The sequence below is a fragment of the Rhyacophila brunnea genome, unplaced genomic scaffold (assembly GCF_057557595.1).
Source record: "Rhyacophila brunnea isolate RB1 unplaced genomic scaffold, BYU_Rbru_1.0 scaffold_6, whole genome shotgun sequence".
In the NCBI taxonomy this organism is placed as follows: Eukaryota; Metazoa; Arthropoda; class Insecta; order Trichoptera; family Rhyacophilidae; genus Rhyacophila; species Rhyacophila brunnea.
The window spans coordinates 8343052-8359793 of NW_028233276.1; the positions used below are offsets into that span (position 1 = coordinate 8343052).

A 16742-nucleotide genomic window follows, 5' to 3' on the forward strand; every position below is an offset into this window, starting at 1 on the left:
AGATAAAACAGTCCAGCTTTTCAAATTGGAGTCGATATAGGTACATACGAAAATACGTAGAATGTATATAAACTAATATAACCAGAGTCGTATTAAATCCATATCCAATTTGGATGAAAACCCATAAAAGTATGTAGTATTTGAACAGAGATGTATTCAGGATTTTTGAGTACTTATGATTTTATTACAAGCGGTGAGTTTTACTATGTATCTTTAAATATTGTTATTTTAATATTAGGTAGGTATATTTTAACTTGTGTTAATTCTTGAAAATATGACAAAATTTCAGTTTAATTTATTATGTTGAATATGAAACTATAAAATAAAAAGATAAATAAATGGACTGATTTGATTTTTTGCTGCTATTAGCTGCCAGACTTACATTTTTGTTCCTATTACATTTATAGCAATGTTCAGTTAAAAAGTTAGTACACATGATTGACAACTACAAAGTGTTAGATCTTTCTACCCGCACCTCACCCCGCCATTCTACCACTGCTATATGAGTACTGTATTAAGTCGTGATTAATATTAATTGAAAGTATGGTATTTTCAAAAAAATCTTTATTTTCGGAAGCAAAACAAAAAAACAACACGTAAATTAAATCCAGTCGAATAATTCGAATCAATAGCGCGCATATTTAGACAATAATGTTTAGTTCACTCACTACTCAATTGCAATTATTACACTCGTTTAATATTTCAATTAATTAACTTAATTAAATTAATTAAAAATTTAAAAAGCAATCATTATTTTTAAAAAAGATTATTTGTGAATCGCTTCTTGCCAATCGCCATCGCCAATGCCTGAATTCAATACTGGTTGTAGATATGCGCCATTTGCAAGCATGTATTTCGTTCACGGACCCTAGTTGCGGATCCCAAATAAAGGTCCCAGAACCTGTCCCCGAAAACGTATTAAGTGAAGCATTCAGAGGCACATAATCCCAAAATGTAATTTAGGCCCTCACTCTGTGTGAATATTATATTCAAAATCTTTACCATTAGTTCTTTACGCGAACGTTTCATTAGCATTAGTAAATTATTATTAAGAAGTTAGAGTAAAAATGTGATCTTCATAAAACATAAATTAAGTAAATAGAAATTTTCGAAACCTCTTTTGGATGAAAACTAGCTTATCAGGCACCAATAGCGAGAACTGTACGACTGGCCAACGCACTTTCTAAAGATGTAGACAATTTTAGTGATTTGTCATCTTTATTTTTAAAATTTTATTTTATTGTTTAAGTAATTTGTATTTTTCTTGAATTATTGTTGTTTTTCTTTACTAATTTGACTTACCTGTACTCTTTATTCTAAATTTCGTTTTGTGAACGTCTTGAATTAATAATTTGTTAATTCCTCAATGTGTTTTTTTTAATAAATAAATACTACGTCACTGCCAGTTTTGATACTTGATGTCGGCGGCTATCGTGGTGCAGTTCGTAAGGCGCTTGCCTTCCACCCGAGAGTTCTGGGTTCGATTTTCAGTGAGGACACATTCAATATTTATGTATTTTTTTTATCAAAACCTGGGTGTTTGTTGTATGAAAGGCAAAAACATGGTTGTTAATAATTCAAAAAAAAAAAATATTTGAAGTTGGACATGCCTCCTTTATTATATCAAGCACTAATATAATATAATTTAATGTATATTGATATAAAACAGGATGGGGTTTTAAAAAAGTATATTGAATATATTTTCTTTACACTTGCTTGCAAAAAATGTACAAAAGTAAGAATATAAATTCTTTTTGGTCTACCGGAATCTGATAGTGAATAAAAATGCCCATTTTTAGACATACTAAATTTCCTTATTGTATTCTGTATAAATAAACGATTCTTATTGAAGAAAAAATCCTCTTCTAACTCAGTAATCCAGAATAATAAATCACTATCCGCAAATATTTACCAAGAGTTTGTGATATTTGCACAAGGAATAGTGGACGGCTATACAGGGTATTGACAATGCTTCGAGGTACCTTTAGAAATAGCATGTGATTGTTCGCGTTGATACAAATAATAAATTTGTATACATACAACTTACTACAATAACAAACAGAGGTACAGGATTTAAGCGGATATGAGTGGAAAGGAAAATTTGAATATGGTTATGTATGTAGCCCAGTGGCGAAGGGTGAAGGTAGGCTGTCAAGATCCGCTATAAATAGTGCCCAGTAAACTTTGTCAGCCATACGTATTTGTTTTCATTGAAATAACACTACAATTTACAGATGGTGTTGGTTAGTTTTTAAAATTCAATTAAACCCTGCGAAAGCCAAGCTTTAATACAATTATTCAAAAGATACTCGTCTATATATAAAATATCTAAAATTATGGAATTAAATCATACATAGCTTTGAATATTTTATAGATAGAATAATATTTTTTTATCTATTATAGTTTGGTTTAGGCAGGGGTTAATGAATTTAAAAAAAATGAGCCAACAATAAATCTTAATTCAACGAAAATAAATAAGTATGAATGAAAAAGTATGAACAGTTTTGTCGTATCGCCCAAAGTATGCCAAAACTATTATGGATTGGTATGGGCAAGGTTTAATTGATTTTCAAAAACTTACCACCTTATATAAATTGTAGTCTTAGTTCAATAAAAACAAATACGTATAACTAACAAAGTTTAACGCGCACTATTTATGTCAGATCTTAACAGCCTACCTCCACCCTTCGCCACTAATGTAGCCGATACTGATAACACACAGTTTATGTGGTCACTCTAGTATAAAAAAATATAATAATATTTAATGAAATGATTTGATTTTTTCAAAATATCTATTTCTCGAAATTTCTCTTCTCAAAAGCAGTGGCTTTCAAACGTTTTCATTTCATGGCAGCCTTAAAATTAAAAAAAAAAACAAACTGCTCTAAATCGCGTCGAATATGTCAAAATGATTTTGTGGGTATTCACAAAGTACATGAAATTTAATGTACATCTGCACGCAGCTGAATTGCGACACTTTAGTTTTTTTTAAATCAGCTGGTGTTGCAAACAGCAAATTTAACCTGACATGATGTGGCGCACTTATAATACTAAAATGTAGCATCGATACGTGTAAATGAACTGCTGTTTCATTCATTTAGGCAAGCCACGTGACGTCACTGTCCAACCATGTCATAATGTCACGATGCACAGTTTTAATATCATTGCCCTAAAGTAAGTACCTACCTATATCGACATTAATATAAAGTTGGTACTAAATTTAATAATAAGTAAAGTATAAGTGGTAGGTAAATAATATTATATTATGAGGTGGTGACAACAATTATATAATAATATACTATTTATTTTATCCACAGTGTATCATGAAATGATAACTGCAACCTTATCCTAGGCAGCGATGATTTTGAAACTGTGGAGTCAATTTTTTTTAATTTGACTCCAAATGTCACAAATACAAATAACACAATTGATGAAATATATCGTCTGATGATATTATACGTTATTTATTTTATATTATACTAAAAACCACCGAGATTCATGGCCAATTTCATAATCGTTCTCCAGGTATCTCTATCATTACTCTCCGTTCTGTTACACTTAGCCTCTCTGCGTATCTCTTGTCAAAAGTGTACGGTGGTTCCTTTATAAATCTCGTAAAGGGCTCTAGATTAATCGCATTAATTAAAAGATTAATCACACCAATCGCAAATATTATATTATACTTAAATTACTCAAAGAGGTCACGAATGTGTCACCTTTGATTTTTAACCGCTTCAACTATATTTAAGTTTAACACACAAGCCAAACTAACTCACTTAAATATATACTTATAGGCTTTTTTATCGAAAGGTCTTTTTATTTTATTTTTATATAAGTTTATTTAAAAAGTTTTTAGCATAACTATGAGTAAACGTGATCTTAATAACTATTCCTACAGTACTTTTACGTACGTATAACTTTTGCGGTGTAACCTTTTCCAACCTTTTTAAAAGAAAACGTCATCAGTTTCCCAAGTTAGTAGCTTCCAAGCACACCCATACATTATTATAGCATGATCGGATTCAGATAAGCAACATGATTTGTTCTACAAGCCTTGAAACATTTATTATAATATGAAAATCGAATTGCCATTTTCATTGTTCGTATGGTATTGAATGGGTAAGGTTAATATCGCACAGTGAGCAATTCTATGTAACAGATTCATAAATCAATGTTGCTTCTAGAATGTTAGGATACACATATATCAAATTATACCACAGTTCTGTACAGTGCACTGTGACAATTATATTATTTTGATCTAATATACTCTAGATGTAATAATGTTGTATTAGATAACTCTAAGAAAATTATTCCTAAAATTTTTGTACGTAGAATTTACTAATTTTAAATAATTATTATTATGCTAAGTTCCTTCCCAAAATAAACCAAAACCAACATTTAAATACGATGCCTGATACGATTCTTGAATCTTGTGAATTATTCGTTGATTAAAAAAAAAGTTAATTAAATTATTAGCAAGTCCTAGTACGTTCAAACTAAATTACGGAGAGATCATGACTTCAGCTAGCAATCAAGATAATTAGGTTCCTTTTATTTGTACGTTGATTCAAATCACTAAAGCCGATCGCAATAATTAACGCAATTTATTGAGTACTTCCGATGTACGAGTATCAATACTGAATATATTTTTTTTGTAATTAGGTAGGACGCACGTGTATTAATTGGTAAAGCACTTTGGCGCAAAATAAATGGATATGGATTCGTGTCCCGTCGTGCGATTTTTTTAGTAGGTATAATTTGACTTGTTACAACGTTTTTATTAATTCGTATTCTTATTTTTCCGGTGGTTCTTTATCCCGACTATTCCCGACTAGCTAGACATTTGAAACTTTTGGAATATATCAGAACACGATGCCAATGCATTTTTTTATTACTTTTAGCTATCTTTAAGTAGAATTGAATTCATTTTCAGTTAATTCTGTTTTGTATGAAAAGTTATTTCGACACCATTATTGGTTGCTAAGCGGATGCTCCTAGCAACTAAATTATTAATATATACGTGCGTTACTATGGAAATCAAAATGACATTTCAGTATTATTTCCATCAAGTACAAATTTTTTTGATCGTTTAAGCTAGCAAGTCAAGTTTATATGATTCAACAGAAAATTTAAAAACGATGTATATAAAAAGTTCTTTTTATTTTTAAATTATGTACCTATGTTAAACAGAGTTATCTATCTGTTGATTTCTAATGTTAAGTTTATTGTTCTGTCTACTACTTGTTCAGTTTCGGTAAAGCACATTCAACTAATATAAAATCGTGGGATATATACAGTTGTGATAGGATATATAGCTCCGCCTTATTTATAAAATACATGTGAGACTGCCTAACTGCTTAATTATTATATATTTTTTTACAATATAATTGAATTGATATTCAAATTAATACCATTATACGCTATGATTTTTTGAAACCCGCCTTGTTCCAGCACCTGGAACAAAACTTTCAGTCCCATTCTAAACCTTATTACTAATACGGAAGGAAGATTTTCGCAAAACAAATCGATTGGTTAAATAATATGACAATCTATACTTATAATCAACCTACTGTAGAGCGCCCAAAACTACACGCATAAATTATGATAAATGATATATGCCCAAAAAACTTATTTCCCTTTACATACCAATTTAGAAACCGGCTGTCAATATATTTATTTATTCAATTTAATAATCCTCATAATTTTAATCAGATTTGCTTGTTTATAAATTTATACGTTGGATTGGAAGAAGTTGTTCTAATAGTTAGGGTTACATAAATTAGGGTTCTTTAAAACGCATTCAGTGCTAACACTGCAACTGGCACGTTCAGAGCAGTTAGCCATTCGATATAATTAACGTGTTATTTAAATGTGGTAATTAAAACGTCAGCAGTGATTTTGTTTTGCTGTGTTAAGTAGACATCGATCTAAAATTTGAATATAAATACAACAATCTTTCACGATATTTAGACAATCTTATTAAAATTAGTAAACACACGTTTCAATAATATAATAAAAACGACGTTTTATATTATTAAAAAAAATAATATACATAGAACATGCTTTGCCTACTGATTCTCTGAATGCTGGTTGTCCGAATTCACCGAATCCAAAGGATTGAAACAATTTTACTTTTCTGAAAATGATGTAATTACAATATTAAAACTAAAGACGTAATAATAACAGACGAACAATATGTCGCAGACAATGTAGACTACTGAACGTAAAATGAAAATAATCGGCGCGCGTAAGTAATCGGGGCGGGGCGCGGGCGGGCTGCGCATCTATAGTTATTCTACGTCTATTTTTCGTATCGTTTTTGTGTCGGAGATCATGAGTAAAACATGTTCCATGATAAAATGTATTTTAATCTTGATGTAACGTATTCTGATATTCGTACATAATTTGTGGGGTTACTGCCAAAAGTTGGTAAGTCTTGAAATCATGTCATGGAGTAAATGCAATTATTGAAAGTTTGACATCCCCATATGGCAAAATGCAAATTTATTTTTTCATTATGTGCATGTTCTATGGATGACCTTGATTTTTTTTCTAGCAAACACATTTATATATGTACTTATATATAACCCGTTGTTATATCTAAATACCTAAATTATTATTGGGCAGCAAGCCCACGATATGTGGAAAATAATATGAGAAAAAAAATCTTTTGAGGTGAGTATTTTGAAAACTTTTCTTATAATATAAAATAATACATGTGAGTGTTAATTAAAAAGCTTTTAGTTCATGATAATAAATGTAGGCTAGTCCATAGAAGCTAACGCAATGTATATCTATGTTTCCTATGTAGGGCATTCAAACATGGGTGGGCGCCATCATTGTTCATGATCGTACCAGGGCAATTTAAGCCGAGCCACTTGAGACTATTTCACTGTAGAAACTATGCGATGAGCGATTTCTCTCAAAATGCTTTGTTTGTGCGATTATCTATGAGTCCTGTAATTACGTAATAGTGGGTGGGCACGAACGACTATTATATTGGAAGCGATTTGAAAGCCATCGATGCGACAAAATGTTGGTAACTTATATAACTTAACTATTACCCAACGGAGGTTAATATTATTAATGTCATGTATTAGTCACTGTATTTAAAAGAAATTGAACATACATAATTTTGAAAACAAAATATTATATTATAATCAATAGAAAAAATCTTTTTGAAAAAAGTAAGACACCCCGCAGGAATCGCAGAAAGACCACTATGCTAAAGGTACCGTACTCAATTATGAAAAAAAAAATTAATGGCTCTTATAATATTAGGTAAGCCAGTTCCTGACCGGCCATGGTGACTTTGCAGCCAAGCTGCATGGTTTTCGTTTGATAGGACATGGGCCAGAATGCACATGCGGGCACGGCCATCAAGACGCTGAACACGTATTCTGGGACTGCCCATTGATGGGATCCGACCGAGCAGAGCTGTTTGCTAGGGTCCGTTCACACATGGGTCCGATTGGCTACGGCGACTTGATATCAACCAAGGCCAACTTTGAAGCATTTGAAAAATTTGCTGCGTCATATGGAGGGCGGAATAATTCCGATCCCTCCTTAGATTAATCACTTTCAACTCCTGGCTCTTCTGTTTCGGCAGAGTTTCAGTACAGAAGTACAGAGGACACTTCATGTTATTAAAGATAAATGATGGCAGAGCAAGTCAGGGTTCATTTTATTTTCTAAAACTCTTTCTTTAAGCACTAAGGTGTATGGTTGCTACATCAGTCCCGTGCAGCATCGCTTCGTGACAAGGAAGTGTGGGACTAAAATATTTTAATTTTGAGACGTTTATAGCGTCATGTAAGGCGGCCGTGCACAAACCGCGGCTGCATATACATGGCGGGTGGAAATGGGGAAACTCAAATCATTGTCCGCTACATATATTATTCTATTACGTATATTCATTTCACGAGTTGTCAATATACTAAGTGATACAGGCCTCTTCGATATCTCGTCATCGCTTTGGTTTGCTCTGACATATTATACTTTTCCAAGTTTATTTGATCCAATCTACTTAAGTACCGAATTCAGTGTTCAATATCGTTTCAATGCACGTATTGCACAATTTCAAAATTGAAAAAGTATTCAATTCTCAAACACAAGAAAAATTCCACTTAGAGATTTAGTTATAAACCAGAAAACTAAATTGATTTTGTGCAAACTGCGGTATACTTAGAGATAATTTACATCCTTCTTATTTATTCATGCATTTAATAATACTAATGTAATGTAGTTATCGAATCAAATAATCAAAACGAGTATAGGTTTTTTTTATTATCGATGTAAAACTTTTCCGACCAAAGAAAAGTAATAAAATAGACCACATAATAATAACATAATCTCATTTATTATATGTAATATCTTTCAACTGCCTTTCCACTAAGAAATAACAGTATATATTATGTTCTCAATTCGTTTTAATTATGTACAAAACGTTTTCTTTTACATAAAATTATTTAATATTAATATTTAATATTATTATACGCTAAATCCATTAAAAATATTTGTGAACTTAGTTTATGATGCAAGAAAAATGTGTTAATACTAAAATAATTTAAACTATTTCAACAGTTAATTTATTTGAAACAATTATATTATTATCACTCATCTGATTGCGTATACTGTAATTTATAAATATACGCTACATATTATTTGTTCACATTTAGATTGGATTAATCAAATTTTCCATATTCGATATAATATTGATAGGCTGATGACTATTCGACAAAATTTTCTGCAATGCATGTCCAAAGGTTTTGAAATAAAATTGATTGCAAACACGCCTGTGTACGAACCGCAATCAAATTTTGACGAGAAAAATTCAAATTCGATCAAGTTTAACTGATTTTCCGTAGTAAAAAAACTCTCAATGATTCGCTAGTGAATCGAAAATCGTATAACTAAGTTTGTCAGTGAAAGCGGTTCTGAGCGAAATTGGCGAACGAAATTTAATGTTTTTTGTAATTTATTTTGTTTATTGATTGCATGAATGATTTACAACGTACAATACCTATTTCCATATATAGTGGTATAATTGTTATTTCGGGTTCCATGACAAAACAGAACAGTGACAAAACAGAACATGACAAAACAGAACATGACGAAACAGAAAATGACAAAACAGAACATGACAAGACAGAACAGTGACAAAACAGAACAACGATAAATATAACTATGACCTTTCAGAAAAAATATAAATTTAATATTGAAATTGTCCTATTTATATTATGTTGATGGATTTTTAATAGCACAGATGTTCAATATGCCATAATATATCAAATTATATAATATTACTTTATCTTTCTATATAATCTTCTATACATCTTAATCAATATAATATGTTCAAAATGATTGGGTGACTAGGTACAACAAAATAATGACCTAACCTAAATACATTCCACAAAAATTAATGTTTCATTTTTCCCCTGGCTGTTCTGTTTTGTCACTGTTCTGTTTTGTCATTTTCTGTTTTGTCATATTCTGTTTTGTCATGTTTTATTTTGTCCAGTTACCGTTATTATGCTATGCTGCGCATCTTTTCTACACACAAGACTTCTTTCGGCCTTTACGGCAGCTAATTAGGGTAGGAAAATATTGAAATATTAACACTTATAGTAACAATTACAATAAGTTCGCTGTCTGAACTGTCAGAACTGTCTATCTCACTCTAAAATTTATCACAATCAAGAGATGTGCTGTTAAAAATAAGTACTTACAATTAACTTATTGTAATGGTTACAATAAGTGCTAATACTTAGATACTTTCCTACTCTAGATAGTGGCCGAAAGCACTCCTGTGTATAGAATAGATGCGCTGATTTATTTAAAAGTTATACGTGATTGAAATGAAATAGTTGTATTCATGTTTTTTGGACATTTTAACCGAGCGCTTACCTTACTGCATACAAAACATAGTATAATTATTATTAACATAAATTATATAAAAAATGAGTATATTTAAATAAATAAAACTTTTTTTTTCAAAGTTGATACAAAGTCATAATGATTCATTCATAATATTATTATGCTAAGATTACTGCTTTTTTCAATCAAGAAAATAAAAAAAAACCGGCATACTGCTTTTCCCTTATCGCAAATAATATGTAGTGATACCAACTCAAAAAAATATTATACGTAACGTCATCAAAATACAAATATTGTTTTAGTCAGTATAAAATTGGGGCATCAGGGTAGTTATATCAACAAGCCTATAGTTCTCACGATTTGATAATATTTTATAAAAGGCGTCGTGAAATGAAAAAAGTTTAAAAACCATTTATAGCAGGTGGGAAAATAACACGTATCTTAATTAAATTCACGTATTGTTTTACGAATGTTTGTTTTTAAACTCAAAGCATACACCCGATAAGTTAAACGGGTGGTTAATAAGCATTTCTCCCTAGATACTCATATTATGCTCGGCTCTGGATTAGAAGTGGAATTTACTCCCTTAAGTGGCACGTATTCTTAGTTAGTTTTGTACATTTTATAGATTCAAGTTTCAAAATATTTCTTACATTTCATATACCGGTTACATAATATAAATTGTACGTATTATATTTCGCCGTAGCATAGTTCATCGTCGAGCTGTTTTACCGAAAATTGAAGGCCGTATAGCATTGCGATAAAAAAATAATACGTTGCTTGAGGAGCATTGGAGACAGTAATGTTCCAATTATATTAGACGCAATAATAAAAATTTCTGGTATTAAAACTGTAATTATTATCAGATCATCATCATCACCATCATCAACCAGGGTCAATCCAATGCTGTATGAAGGCCTCTCCAAGCTTATTCCAACTCTCTCGGTCCTGTGTCGTTCGCTGCCACGTATTTCCGCCGAACTTTACCAGTTCGTCAATCCAGCGGCTTTTAGGGCGCCCCTGTGGCCTTTTCGTGCCCCTTGGGTACCACTGGATGACGGCATTTGTCCAGCGGACGTCCTTTTGGCGAGCAATGTGCCCCGCCTATCTCCATTTCAGCTGTTTGGCATTACATCGCGTACTCCTTTCTGCTTCCTAACACATTCGTTTCTCTTACGGTCCTTTCGCGTGATGCCCAACATACACCTCTCCATGCCTCGCTATGCGACTCTTAGCCTTTGGACATCTCTCGTATTGAGGGTCCACGTCTTGCAGCCGTACGTGAGCACGGGTAGCACACATTAGTTGAAAATCCTACGCTTAAGACACAATGGTAGGTCACTCTTGAAGATACTATTCAGACACGCCCGAAAGCACTCCATCCCAGTTTTGTTCTTCGAACAATTTCATAATGCATGCTTCCGTCTATGGACACCTGCTGTCCGAAATAGACGTAGTTGTATTTTTTACACCGGGATAGACGTAATTTTTGATAAATGCGATTATTGATAGTTAGGATATACTTGCTAACCATTCAGAATTTTACATTATACAATTCAATATAATAAACGATATATTTGTATTTCTAATTTACCTAATATTTACCTTTTTTTTATGTCTTTCCCTTGTATTCGGTGGTTTTTATTACGTATTTTTTGTGTTTTATTTAGACATGTATTTGATCTCAATACTATTTAGCAATATATTTCCGATACAATAGCTTACGGTGGACTATGATACAACCAACTACGTATAATATAGAAATTTCGTGACACAACATGTACCCAATCTTAAATATAAACGATGATTCGTTACATATCTACATTAACTTAATTAATGTTTTATGAAAATTCACTTTAAATAATCGCGTACATCTTGTATTTTCTCTCTAATAATAATTTCGAATAAAAATTATTTGTTGTAATAATTATTAGCAAGTACAAAGGTGTAACAATATGACATTTGACACCAATTATGAGTTATGTTACTTACTAGCTGAAGTACCCGGTTTTGCACGAGAGTCGATAGAAATAAATTTCTCTTATTATATATATTTGTTTCTAAATGTCATGTTGTGAACGTCGTAAACTTATAATTTGTAATGTCCACAATATGTAAAATAAATAAATAAATTGAAATTGAATTGAATAACAATAATAACCACATTTTCAACATAAAAAAGTATTTAAACATACAACAGTATATCAAAATGATAATAATTTTGACGACAATAAAATTCAAACAAAAGAACACTAAATTAAAATACAATCCACAAAATTTTATACATAATTGGAAAGAAAAACAAATTTATTTTGTAAGTTATATTATTATATAACACACTCGTCGATATCATTTCTTTCATTTTAATTAAAATAAAAAACATTGGTAGCCGTTTTTTGATGGAATTTAAAATACGTGATATAGTATTGTATTTTTCCATTGTTGGTTTTTGGTAGAAATACATGGTATTAAAGCAATAAAAAAACTTAAGTTCGATAGTTCTGAACATGGGCCAAAATATACATGGAAGCACGACCATCAAGACGCTGAATATAGCCTTTGGGACTTTCCGCTGATGGGATTCGGGATCTAGTCGAGCGTAACTAGAATCAGCCTACATATAGGCCAAATTGGTTACGTCGAATTATTGATGTCAACCAAGATAACTTTTGCAAAGTTTATTGTGTCGTATGGAAAACCTAACAATTAAGATACCTCCAAGGATTCATCACTTTTAATTCCTGACTCCTTTGCCTCGGTATTATTAGTAAACGGGTACAGAAGATACGTAAAATTTCAAAAAATAATGACAGCAGAGTAAATTGAAATATTTATTTTAATTTTATAAACTGTTTCTTTAAGAGCGTACTTCAGTGAAACGGCAAATAATTTTCAACAGTAGGTGCAATGAAATTTCTCACTAGTTGCCAATCGGAGACTGACAGTCGAGGTGTCCGCACTTCGATTCGTTTTGTTATGGTGTCGGATGAAAATATTCTTAGATCTTGTGAAGATAACTAAAAAACTTTACGCATGTACTTAAAAGAGATAACATGTCAATGAATATACTATTATTATTAGTAATATAATAATAAACATAACATTAAATGGACGCATGTTGGATTTTTATGACAAATTATATTTCGTTCGGCATGCGTCAACAACGCGGCACAATCCGCGCATCGCCTAGCCACAATATTTTTATGGGTGCCGGACGAAATCCCGAAGGCCGGAATCCAGAAGGCCGAAATCTCGAATGCTGAAATCCCGAAAGCCGAAATCCCGAAAGCCTAAATCCCGAAAGCCGAAATCCCGAATACAGAAATCCCGAACGCTGAAATCCCGAATGGCCGAAATCCCGAATGGCCGGAATCCCGAGGGCTGAAATCCCGAAAAATAAAAAAATAAAAAAGAGAGACAAAATACATTATTGTTCTACAAAATTGTCTCTCCTGCAAAAAATTGCGCAATCTGCAAAACCCATTTTCCACAAAAAAAGGTAATTCAATATTGCGCAATTATTGATGTTTGTGTTTTTTTATATTTTTCGTTTTTATATTTCCAGAAAAAATGGACTTTTGTCTCTCTTGTATAAATTTTAGACCATGCCTCAACTGAAGTATAGCCTTAAGAAACATGATGCGATACGTGGTTACTACATCGGTCTCGTGTGGCTTCCTATCGTGACAAGGACGTGTAATAGTCATTTTTTTCCATTCAGACACATTTAAAGCATAATGGAAGATGGCCGTATACAAATTATAGCTAAATAATATAATATTACATGACGATTGGAGATAAAGTAAATAAATCAAAGAGTCTTTCATATAAATCTCTGGTACTTCCAGTTCAACACTTTTTTAAAAACACCACCGATAGATTACAAGAGAGATATTAAAAAAATATGGAAGTAGTACCAATAATAAAATAAAATATTTATACCACAGATGGCGTAATTATTCTATTTAATAAAAGACGGATCGGTAACTTTATGGTTACAAATCATCCTCTGAAAAGTGATCTATGTATTGCTTGAAACTCATTCTACATTTATTTAATCGTTATATTTCTGATAGTGTTCCAAGGTATTTCATTATAATAATTAAAAATTAAACTATGAAGTTTTTTAGGTGGCATAATTTGGTCTTTTTTCAATTTTGTATTTAATATAAAAATATAATATTAAGACCTACCTTTGTATATTTAAAATATGAATGTTAATAAAGTGGTCTTCTTCAACATTCTGAATTATTTTGCTTCTTTCTAGACGTGTGGTGGGGTAGCTGCCAAAAGTTCATAAATCGATAATTTAGGTATTTAGAATTTAGAACGGATTGTGTCTCTATATATGTATGCTGGAATAAAAATTCAAGGTCATCCGAAATATTATAGTACATGCACATAAAGCAGAAAGAAATTAGCATTATGCCTGATTTTAGAAGGCATATCAAACTTCAAATTGCAATAACTCCATAACGTGATTTCGATACTGACTAACTTTTGACAGTAATCCCACGGCTCGTTACATGAAACATAATACTTTAAACACCATGCGGTACATCCATATATTCGTCGTAATTGTGAGACTTTTTACATTTTTCCAGATTATATAACTCTATAATAATATTATTATATACCTTATCAATGGTTTATCAGCTTCCTCTAACACCATAATTCAGTTGGTTTGAATATATGGCATACATAGCTGAATTTCTCTATAGACTCTTTCAATTTTTTTACTTAGTAAAAATTTACGAAGGTTAAACATTTTTTTCATATTTTTATATTTTTTCCTTTTAGAAATGTCAATGTTGTATTTGTATTCATGATTGATACCGAAAGAAACCGGTGAAATTACTTATGAAGAAAAAAAGGTTTATGTAATGTTAGTAGGTATTTAAATTTCATTTACATTTAAATCGTTTCAAAAGATTTAGCTTGCCTATACAGAAAATAACGAAAACTCGATGTATGCGCGATCCGCGTCTCGATGGGAGGAAAGAATTTCCAATTTGTGGCAGGATAAAAGAAAGGCGCACGTGGTCAAAAACGGAAAACCGGTAGCTAGCAGCCTTGGGACGAATATAGGTATAAGTGGCCGGTATAGTCCATGGCGCTACGGTCTTTGGCTGCGATTCCCGTTCCAAATAGTACGATTTTCTACGCCAATATTTTATTTTCGAGTAGTGATGGAAATCGGTAAGCTTTATATTTTTTTTAACATTACAACTGTGACCACACGAATAACGCTCTGAATTACCTTAATATTTTTCTTTAACTTGGTATAATATACACTATTTAAAAGAATGTACATAATTTGGCGTAATATTGGCATATTATATACGTCTGTACCTTAGAGCTAAGAGTGCGGAAGTCACATTTTTATCATTTTACAACGTTTTTATTACGTCGTATTCTTATTTGTCCGGTGGTTGTTTATCCAGTACAAATCTTGCAATCGATTTTTAACTAACTTCCCGACTAACTAGACATTTTAAACTTTTATAATATATCAAAACACGATGCCAGTGCATTTTTTAATACTTTAAGCCATCTTTAAGTTGAATTGAATTCATTTTCAGTTACTTCTGTTTTGTATGAAAAGTTATATTGGAAGAAATCCGTAATTCAATCCACTATTATTGGTTGCTAGAGGTCTGGGGTCCTAGCAACTAAATTATTAATATATACGTGCGTTACTATGGAAGTCAATATGAACTGTGTTTATTGATATACGACATGGTTAATTATCTTGCAAAGTAAATCGACGTCGCCCATATTATTTTTGTGTTTATACTAGTATACTAAATATGAAGAATAAATTCGGGAAAATTTCTATACTTACAATTATTACCAAAGAAAAAATATGTTTCGAAGAAAGACTCTAACTATCTTGGTAGAATATTGGTCGAATAATTTTTGAGGTACAACTGAATGAAATACTACGGAAAGATATACATTTTATCACTAATATACCCTATCAATATACAATAATGCTCTAATTATGTCTTTTTTATGGCAATGAGCTCATTACTATATTTTCGCATTACGCAATCGGTGAAGTTTTGTAATCGCTAACGTTTTGTTCGCTCCCTAAACTACAAGTATTTAATTGACTCGTTGAGTGACATTCCCATTCATCTCAAGGTCGTGGTAGGGCTAGAAAATTGTCGTTTCAGATCTCAGGACGTAGCATCTACGTACGGCGTAGCACCTCCGTTTGGCGCGCACAGTGCTCTACGGTTCGCAATATCTGGCGCGGAGGCTTCGCAGGAGGGTCGGTTGGATAACGAATTCTCCCACCAACCAGTAGAGATACGAACGAACAACGATCGACTGCGTCCCGCGTGCAAACGCCCGTTACAACCGTTGTAACGGAATACAGCGGATTCGTTGCAGCACAACAAATAATAAATACCGACTAACCGACGTGTCAAAATAATTATTTACAATCAGAATAATTGTATCGAAAAAGACAACTTTTATATTTTTATGTTATCAACTTGTGACTATCACAAGAAACAGTTATTTATTTTAATACTAATACTAAATCGTTATTTATTAAAAGCTATATTTTCGGCAAATATTAAAAAAAAATCATATTTAAAAAAAATTGATTTCAAAATATTTAAAAAAAATACTTGAATAGCATTAAAAATAAAATATTTTTTTTGTAATAAATTTGCCTAAAAGAGTTATTTACTATAATAGTGTTAAAAATATATAATTTTATTTCATATTAGTATTCTATAGTATAAATATGTTTTAGAAGATCTATTTTCGATGTGAATGTTGTTAGTTTGTTAAAATATTGTATTAACATAAAATTAAGTAGATTGTTGTTGTTTAAATACTGTAATAAATAC

General features: G+C 31.5%; 1 protein-coding gene across 1 annotated transcript in view; it reads left to right on the top strand.

The window, feature by feature from the left end:
- Syt7 (Synaptotagmin 7) overlaps positions 1–16742 on the top strand; it is a 767213-nt gene that overhangs the window by 223980 nt on the left and 526491 nt on the right. The gene's annotated exons all lie outside the window — the stretch shown is intronic.